A 10859-nucleotide genomic window follows, 5' to 3' on the forward strand; every position below is an offset into this window, starting at 1 on the left:
TGCCTCCCGAGTGTCATTTTCTTTTTTGAACTAATAGTGTTTGGTTTTCCCAAGGTCTCTGGATTATTGAGTCTCTGCTTCTTAGTCACCCAAGTATCAGGTATTGGTTCCATCTCACGGAGTGGATCTCACATCAGTTCAGACATTCGTTCGTTACTCCCAGAAGCTTTGTGCCACTATTGCCATAGCATATTTTGTAGGCAGGACAAAGTGTAGACCAAAGGTTTTATGACTGGGTTGGTGTTTACATTTCTCTTTTGGTAGCCTGCAGAGTGCCTTCCCATACCAAAGACACTAGAACATAGGGGTAAAGGTTCTATTTAGGCACCAGTTCGACCTCCCTAGGTCAATGAGTTATGTGGGTGTTGTCTTCAGCAATAGGGACTTGCTGTCACTTTGTGGATAACAACCTATTGTCTTGAATTATGGCTTGGGTTATTTGTGGATTTCATGGTACAACTTTGGCTAACAACTCAATTGGATATAACCTGGTTCCAACTGGAAGCTTCATTTGGTCATAAGAGATGGCCTTTGGGGCTCTTTCTCCACCATTGATTGTAGACTTCTTTAGGATCACCTTCGTATATTTTAGGAAGCTTTTACTGCACAGTTTTCCATACCAATCTTTTTATTTTCTCTCTTCTCCTTGCATTCCCTCTTTCAACCCCTTCTTCCCTCCCCTTTTTACCTGATCATCTCATTCCTGTCCTATCCTGTCTACCACTTCCACCATCAAATCTCTTCTATTTCCTCCTCTCGGGGAGACCATGTGTCCCCTCTAGTTCTTTACTTTATACCTAGCCTCCCTTGGTCTATGGATTGTATCTTGAATATCATTTATTTAATAGCCAATAACTGAAATGTAATGTTGTTGAAAATATAAGAGTTATGGTTTTAGGTAGAGATTTTAGGAAAATCAGTATCTTGGAGAAAATCATTATTTATTTAGAATAATTTTTGAAGGCTTATTTAAGGCTATGAATACCCACCTTTACTTATTGTCATTCTCTTATAATTGTGACTTCCAGTTTGGGATAAGGGGAAATTGAGATGGCTAACTTCTTCCAAAACTCATGTAAAAAGAGGAGATTGAAGCAAAGTTTACTTTTCTTAACTTTTAATTGAATTCTGCTATTTTATATAATTACACAATTATATATATTTTGGAGCTCCTGAGATGATTACAAGATGAAACCTGTGAGACAGAGGTTAGTTTGCATCCTTTTGCCTTGAACATCATGTCAGTTCTGGCTCTGTGATCATAAACAAAACAGACTGTTTGTCTCACGGTGGGGTTAAAGACATTAGATTGTAACAAACTTTTCCAAGTTTTGAGTCAAAAAACTAGTTTTCCCAACATAATCTTCATTATTTTTTAATCATCTTGAGAAAAATACATGTGGGGTAGGAATGGCTTGAGATTTTATCAGACAAAATGGCCTTAGAATTGGCTTAGCTATAATATATGAATACCTAAATATGCATTTAAAAATTTTGCCTGGTCATTCCGCATCCTATTATCATTTATGGTTTTAATTTGATTTTATTATTATTTTATCTAAAACAGCAACAAAGATTATTATAATATATGCCCAATATTTATATCATATAAGACTTACTGATTCCTTTGTCAAAATTTTCTGGAAAGGAGGAAAAACATCTGTGCTATCAACAAAATCTAGTGACTATAGACACATGGAGTCATGACTTTGAGTCAAAATAATACACTGATGGACTGCAGAATATGTCTGTATAGACCAAAGTGAATACAGTCTCCTTTCAAGATAGCTACAGAATAATGCCCTGCCAGTACTCAAATGTGGAAACTAAACACCAGAGGGGATAGAATGAGGAAGCCAAATCACTGTAAATATTAACTTCAACATCACCCTCCTCTCATAAATTGTGACTGTTTGTTTTGTTTGTTTGTTTGTTTGTTTGTTTGTTTGAATTCAGCTCTTTGTATTATAGCTTAGAATATCTTCTACTTGGGGAATCCTTCTATCTTAGCCTTTAAATTCTGGGATTATAGGTGTGTGCCACCATGTCCCAGTGGCACATATTGTCTGTTCTCAACTAAACAGTATACTCAAAAACACTGTAATCTTTGAGAATAATGCATTTTTGATTATTTAATTCATTTTACATACCAACCGTAGTTTCTTCTTCTTCCTTTCTTCCCACCATCCAGATCCTCATCCTTAACCAGTCAGCAGAGAGGGTATGACCTCCTATGGGGAGTCAACATAACCTAACATATCAAGTTGAGGCAGGACCAAACCCTTCCTACCCTGTATCAAGACTCATCACGGTATCCCACCATAGGGAATGGGCTGCAAAACCTGTTCATCACCAAGGATAAATCCTGGTCCTAGTTCTTCAATTTCTTAAGCATTGCTAAATCTCAGCCACAAGCTAATATAATATTTAAGAGAGACATATTTTTCAGAACCTGCATATTTACTATCTAGTTAACATTACAAATGAGGGGATATCAACTTACTTGATTTTAATTAGTTAGTTTAAGATTATATATGAGGTATTGGTTTTAAATAACACATACCTAGACATTATGTTTAGGGACTATACTCACTGTCATTGCTAACTGCCATCATTCTAAAAGCCAAGGGATGCATTATTCAAAATAATAACATTACCTCAGAAAAATGGGAAAAGCCCTGCCAAGATGAAAAGACAAGGCTATCAGAAAGAACCCTGAACAGTTCTCTTTTCTTTTTGAATGATACTCTTAACTCTTCACTAGCAAGAACCTTCTTTCTACCACCTAGCCTTTTAGAAAAGGCAGTTCTGGCATGCACAAAAAAATGCAATGGAAATTGGTGCTTCATCCCTTCACAGAAAGAAGCAACTGATACTTAAGGTGTTGCACTTGCTCTTCTGATGGTTTACAAAGAATCCATGCATATCCTTTAAAGTTCTGCACTGGAGCATTGCTTGACATGTAACACAAAAGAATTATTAAAATGGTAAAATGTTAACTTACTTTTCAACAAGGAAATAAAAACACATTACTTTTTAATAGGTTCATAGTTCATTTTAAGAAGTGTGTATGTTCTTGCCAGGAACATTGACCAACATGAAGTTAGCCTATAAAATACTAACTTCTGGGATTACAGGTATAAACTACCATGTCCAGCTTCTTGGTTTTGCTTGTTTGTTTCCAACTAAATTAAACCAACTAATCAGAACAGTACTCTTTAAGAATCCTGAAATTTTATTAGTATTTAATTTCTTAAGTATTATTTCCATTTTTTTGTAGAATTGTTACTGGAAGTTTACAAAAACAAATTCAATTTTATATGCTATAGGAGGATGTATAATATCTAAGTTTTTTACAAGTGTATCCAAGTATGTATACACACACACACACACCTGTATGTATGTATGTATTAATCCAGAACACTGGAAGAAATTATGTTTGCCAACAACAATTTGTTTTTAAGCAATATTGTTCAAGGAGGAAGAATCCTAAAGCTAAAACACTGTAACAATATTTAAAATTAATCACAAGTATAAACCATCTTATAGATATGACAACAAGCGTGTATCAAAGATGTATGAAAAACAGCTTTTCACAATCTTTGTAGTTCTATGTGTTGATAATTCTGTCACATGTAATTTGCAAATAAAAGTACCAAGTATTATTAGAGTAGCTGTTTATGGCATCACACATTTCAAAAAGATAGGTCTAAACCACAGTCCCATAGTTTCTTAGGTTGCTAATATCATGTACACACTAACTACGATTATCTAATTTGATTGGTGCCTGAAATACCAAACACATTTACAGTTTTAGAATCACTCTTCCCAAAATGTTTTCTTGTTTCTATACATACCTAAAACATGCAGAGAACAAATAAAGGCAGATTCTTAATTCAAATGAAATCATCTAAAATTACAATTACCTCCTGAAATCAAAGATGACTTAAAGATTAAATGTTGTTATAAATTTTAAAAACAGGAGTTGTGTTGTAGATGTAAGAACTTGGAACTGTTCCCTACAATTCTCATTTTGTTTGTAGTTTTCTATAATGTTTTTTAACTTATGCAAAGAGAATTGTCCTTGATGAGAGGTGAGACTGCATTTAACAATGTATATAAAATACATGTTTAGAATGTAGTTAATAATCATGCTAGTTTAGTAAAGCACAGTTGTGTAACACCCGATTCTGTGATACCCACTCGGTACAGTTTTCGCACCACTGTACTGTACATGAGTCGAGCAAGGACCTGGAGATTGAAAGAACACACAAGAGACCTGGGTCATTCGAAAGGAGATCAGTCAAATGCTGTTTATTCAACCTTCGGGAAATCCTTATATACCTAGCTGCTGCACAAGGATTTCCATCCAGGCAGGTGGGAAATTACCACACCAAAAATGGAGTCAACAATGCCCAACAGCTAATCACCAAGCGGGGAAGAGGGAGCACAGGAACCAGAAACTGTCCTCAAGATGCACCCAGGAACAAGGGTAGACCCAGGCCCTACACAGTTGTAGGTTTTCCTCCAAGACCACGTTTCCAGTACTGGTCATGACGTCCCTCTTAGTGGGAAGGTCTTATTCCTAATCAGAGTGCTGTGGTTTCCATGAAGATATGTGTCCTACTATTTCACTCTTAGGGGTATTATTCTGTGCTACTCCTTGTTCAAAGATATCATAACTGGGTAGGACCTTACTTAGTTCCTTCCCTATGTAAGAAGCATGCATGTCACCTTCTGGTACCATGAACAAGTCTTTTTAAAAGCCATATGAAGTTATTAAAAAAGAGAAAGAGATAAAAAGGAAGGAGTTGAGGAGGGAAAAAGGAGAATGGGTTGGTTTAAAACACACTATAGCATATCCATAATTATCAATCAACAAAATTAACAACATTGCAAATCATGAGAAATCCTCTGACCAGTGTAACACATTGTAATAATTAATTGAATGTTACTGTGATCAAAATGTAATTAAAACTAAAGAAATTATTCATTTTCACTGTGACTCCATATAAATCAAAATAGTATCTGTTAAAATAGAAATATTTAGAATCTGTTTTTAGATTTATTCATACTAAAATTGACAGTATGTATAACCTATTTTGGATGTACTGTCAATTTTAAATGGAGCTAATCTTGTTTCTATATGCCAGGCACCAGAATTCGAATACCAGGAAATGAACTAGAGAAGTAACTAAAAGTCCATGCTATAAATAATTCTGTACTATACTATGCAAGGAACTTAGAACTGTTTCTAATTTCAAAATATGGGACTTCAAACTTTTTCAGTACTTTCCATACATAATTAAAATTTCCATTAAAGATCTCATGATGATTTTTACCTAGAGAATCAGAAGTGGGTAGAATACCCCATTTTAAATTTTTGGAGTAAATGACTTTTCCTCGTTACTGATAAATTCCCAAGCCTTCTATTATTGAGTAATGTAGATTATATGCCTACATTTAAGTTTCATAGACCTACTGTGAAGTCACTGTTCCCAGATAGACTCACATTTCTAATTAAAATGAGAAGTATTCAAATAAATATTCAGTCATAAATGTACCTCTTTGTTTTGCTTTGAGACTTCCGGGTTTATCCATTTAACACATCAAATTTGACAGACTTCTTTATTGTGGGATAATTGAACAAATATGCAAACAATGAAAAGAGAGAGTAATGCTTTTTAAATCATATATTGAAAATTAAGTGTTTTATTTGTAAAGGATATCTAAAATTTTGCCACCAGATGAAATCCTTGATTCAATAGTGTCTCTATATGACAGGAAACTTTACAAAGCCTCATGCCTTGTAAACCACAAAGTCAAACAATTTGTGGTTGCCAAGAAAAGGAAACTCAGCATTCGCTGATAGATTTCTCAATCCCAAGTAGTTATCATTGAAACATATATACATATGGGCAACACTGGGTAGACTAAGCAGTTTGTGTTTGTTTACACATGTGTGTCAGAATTAAAGAAGTTATGAATTTGGGAGAATTTCAAGAAGACACAAAAGGAGTTAGAGAGGAAGAGAATAGTGTGGAAGTAACATAAAAACACAACTTACGTGTGAAATTCTCAAAAGAAATTTTCTTGTCACAGAAAAATATCACGAATAAATAGATATTCATATAAATATATTTCATTTTATAATTTCACATTTAATAAATATTGAAATATCAATTTATTACATGTCTTTTCCAAAAGGAAGAACATATATATATATATACATATATATATATATATATATTCTGTGCTATAAATTGCAATGATGAATCTATTAGCAAAGAAAGTGAATTACTCTCTGCAAGACTTCTGTCATCATTGACTCCCTGAGAACTAAGGTATCATCATTTTTTTTTTAGTGTTTTCCCCTAGGAACACCCATCTGATTTGCTACAACATTCTATTTGGAAAAATAGCATCATAATGAAAATGCTTCCATATAAACAAATGTAGGAAAAAATGACAATAATGTGTTTCAGCAGCATGGAAGCAAATGATTTCTGTATATGTGTCAATGTTAACTTAAACAGCAGTTTGCAGCCCCTTATAACAAGTTGAGATTCTCGTGTCTCTAGAGCAACTGTCAATGAATTGGTTGACAAAGGCACATACTGACAGCAAACAATCTCAAACACAGTTATTTTCAGGATCCAGTGTTAGTAGATACACAACAGAGAGCCCTCCAGGCAGAGTCAAGTTAGATAGTTGAGAACATGAAACAACCTAGGGATACACATCTCTACATGAATCTCTAAACTATGAAGATCTCTAAGTTTCTGAGAGGGCTTTCCTCACATGGGTTTTCAGCAAATGGGACCTGGTTGGTAGCGGAGGAAAGGAGCTCAGCAGCAGTGTGGCATTCCAACAGGACTGACATGCATATGAACTCCCACAGACTGTGGCAGTGTGCACAGGGCCTGCCCAGGTTCAAGCCCGATGGTATCCCAGAACTGAGAGAGGAAGTATAGGCACAAGCACCCCATCCCTATCCCAGAAGCTATCTCCAACTGAAAATGGCTTGCAAAGGAAAACTTTCATCAAGGGACCATCACTGGGTATACAAACCACACTTAAGGGAGGCCACATGCCTAGCACAAGACTGCCAAACACAAAATGAACTCAGTGTTGTTGTTGGAAGCAATTTTGTGTTTTCATGGGTTTTGTGCAGGGAGCCAGACAGGATCGCCATTGCAAGATGGCACCACATCCTGTCTTGCTGGTTATACTCCATATTTGGCGATGCCTTTGAGAGCTGCCTGTCCCCCACTTCCCGCATGCGCGGTGAATGGGGGTCCCTGGGCCTATCTCGATGCAGTCTGGTGTCGGCTGATGGTGGCAACCAATCACAGGGCAACCCATGTGCCAATTCCATATATAAGCAGCTGCCTTAGTGCTCTCGGGCCCCTTCGCTTCATGTTATCTTTCAACCAAGTGCACTCCAGTAAAGCGTGATCTGAGAAGAATCCTCGTGTCGTGGTCGTTCTTTCTCGCTGGTCGAGGGATTCGCCGCAGTTTTGCATATGTGTGTGTGTGTGTGTGTGTGTGTGTGTGTGTGTGTGTGTGTGTGAATATCTCTGCCTGTGTATGTGTTTGTGTGCTTTTCCCTTTTCTTCTGTTTGTTTGCTTTTATTCTGGTCTGTTATTTGTTTTATTGGTCTTTCTGTTTCCTACGGGGAGAGAAAAAGGGTGTTTCATTGGATGGGTGGAGAGGATCTGGGAGGAGATGAGGGGAGGGAAAACTGTGATCAGAATATACTATATGAAAAAAATTACTTTGAATTAAAAAGAAATAAAATATCCTAAGCAAATTTAAAAAATTAGGCAGGGTTCAGTATACTTGCTTGTTACCTCTGCTTTGTAGAACTGGAATCAGGTAGAACAGTGGGACTTCACACACACACACACGCAAACACACACACAAACACACACACACATAAATACACACACACACACACACACACCTCATTAAAGTGGATACCCTATAGGTATAACACAATGGCTATAAGTTATATCACAATAAATGTATTAAAATAGGCATGTTTGATATGCCAAGAGATTCAGCCAAGAATATCTGAAACCTTAGAGACATTCTTTGAATTTTACATATTTTCTACAAAAGTTTTCAACTTATATATCTTCAATTCCAATTATTAGACCTTAAAAAATCAGAGTTGTTAAGAATTTTTCCCACACTTGTTATAGTCACTCAGGGGAAATCAGCTATTACCAGTATTATTAGTATTATTAGCTGAATACTAGTGTTACTCTGGTAATGGGATATAAACTGATTTATAAAGCCTTCTAGCTTATCCATAGATTAGTTCATGTCTCAAACTCATCAGAGACGTTTCTTTACTTTTTGGTGACAACCAAACCAGGTTACCATAGAAGACACTTCTTATTTTTCTCAAGCCTAATCTCAAGAAAGACCTAAAATAGTCATGGTAAACATTATTCTGTCTAATTTCATGATGGTTTGTTGCCTTAAACTTTGTATGTATAGGATTAAAGAGTGCATATTTTTGAATGACCATTTGTAAGTCAATTTATTAATGTGATAGTTAACCATGCTGATATTATACTTATAATTAATTTTAATAAAAAACAACCTATCATAGAAGAGCTACTTTTTAAGATTTATTTTTAAATAGTGCTTAAGGATATAAACATTGTATCTATTAATACATACATGTGGTTCTGATAAATGAGCAAAATGTAGTAGCATTTAAGTCAGATTAAGAAAATCTAGCTATTTCTTTGTAAATTTCCTGACTGAAAAAGATTATATAATATGCCTTCTTGTGATTTTTGAAATGATTAGTTCATAATTGGTATTTGTAATTTCAATTATGTGATTACTATGAATTAATAGATTGCTTTGCATTGATGATCTTCTTTTAATAATTGTCTTTAATTGATGATATTATGTAATTACCAAACAAAATTATAAAAAGAAAATCCAGTGTTTGAATACAGACTAACTAACAATATTGTACCAACTGTACTCTTGTCCAGACTAAATTTATTGCCTTAGGGGATAGGATTAGCAAATTACTTGCTGTTGAGAAGGAATTCCTAATTTCATAAATGCATTATCCAATATGTGTAATACACTGGCAAGAAATGCATCATATAACATGATACCACATTTGACTGATACATCCCTAGAGATTGTAGATGCAGGGCTTCCTAACAGTCTGAAGAGCTGTCTCTTATGACTGGTATTGACTTGGCAATATATGTTCCACAGATTAGGGAAATGAGAGAGAAGTCACAGTTATTAAATTTGCATGCAACTTGAAACCTAAAAGGTTAATTAATGTAACAAATAAAATGCATGAATCTGCTCATGACTCTGATGGGCTCAAGCGAACATGACGAATGTTGACAGGTGTAAATATAAATTATGAAATCCTCTTTAAGATATATAGGAAGGAAGCAGTTTAAATCATATTGATCATGTGTGTGTTTATGCATGGCTATCTGTGTGTATGATGACAAAATACTCACTGGCTTTATTTGCAGATAAATACTGTATTAATTCAGCAATAGATGCTAGAAGCCTCTGACAACTTGCTTTCCATTAGAAGAAAAGTAGTGTTTTGACTATTTTTTTAAATATTTATTTATTATGTTTACAATATTCCATCTGTGTGTATGCCTGCAGGCCAGAAGAGGGCACCAGACCCCATTACAGATGGTTGTGAGCCACCATGTGGTTGCTGGGAATTGAACTCAGGACCTTTGGAAGAGCAGGCAATGCTCTTAACCTCTGAGCCATCTCTCCAGCCCCGTGTTTTGACCATTTGACAAAAGAAAATACCAGCTTTTTTTTGTTTGTTTGATTAGATTGTACTGCAACATTAAATTCAGTTTTGGGGATCATATCTTAATATTAACAGTGTTAAACAAAGTAACTTATATCAGTGAGTTGCTTTAAAAATTATTTTATTACATTTATATTGTCTGTGTATGTATTTGTGCTTGTTGAGACCAAGTATTCCTCAAATTAGTTCTTTCCTTCCACCGTGTGGGTCTCTCAGATCAAACACATGTTAGCAGGCATGAAAGCCAGCACTTTTACCTGCTGAGCCATAATCGGTCCCCAATTCTTATTCTTTGAGCTGTTACAGACACTCTCCCAATAGGAAATGAAAGCAAACAATGACATCCCCTCTAGTGTTCAATATACAATGACAAAAACTCCACATAAAATTGCAAAACTTTGTCATTCCCTGAAACTCTTTAACATATTCCCTTAGAATGTCCATTAATGTCAGCTCCAGTTTGTCTGTTCTAAGTCCATGTGGCAAGGTGCTGAGCTCTGTGGATACCCTAAGATATGAAAACAATTCAGTGCAGCAGTGGTTCTCATTCTCAAGCAAACAACACTAACAGAAATGAAACAGGATAGCTGTTTTAATGTATCTGAATGATTTCCAGACCCATAACTTACACACCTGTTCCTTTTATCATCACTGAGTAGACAGGAACCACGGAGAAAAAAGTATTTGTGGAAGTAGAAGTAGGATGAATGAAAAAAAAATCATTCAATTCAATATTCAGTCTATGCTCTCAATATGGTATGCTAGACTGGGAGAGTGAATGTGGGCAACAGATGACTAAAATGCCTTTCTTTGGGATGTTTAAGCAAGAAAGTTTCAGGCTAAAAACAATCCTTTTGAGTCTATGGTTCTGTAGTTCATCTTTTTGAAGAAAGAGGATTTAAATGCCCCATTTAATAAAATAGCACCAAGTGTAGTATTAAGACACTTGTCCTGCGGAATATACATGGAAGTGACTTGTGCACACAGCTTTCACTTCCTTATTGGTTAGAACTGTGATCTCAGTGA

The sequence above is a fragment of the Microtus ochrogaster genome, linkage group LG3, assembly GCF_000317375.1.
Source record: "Microtus ochrogaster isolate Prairie Vole_2 linkage group LG3, MicOch1.0, whole genome shotgun sequence".
NCBI lineage: Eukaryota > Metazoa > Chordata > Mammalia > Rodentia > Cricetidae > Microtus > Microtus ochrogaster.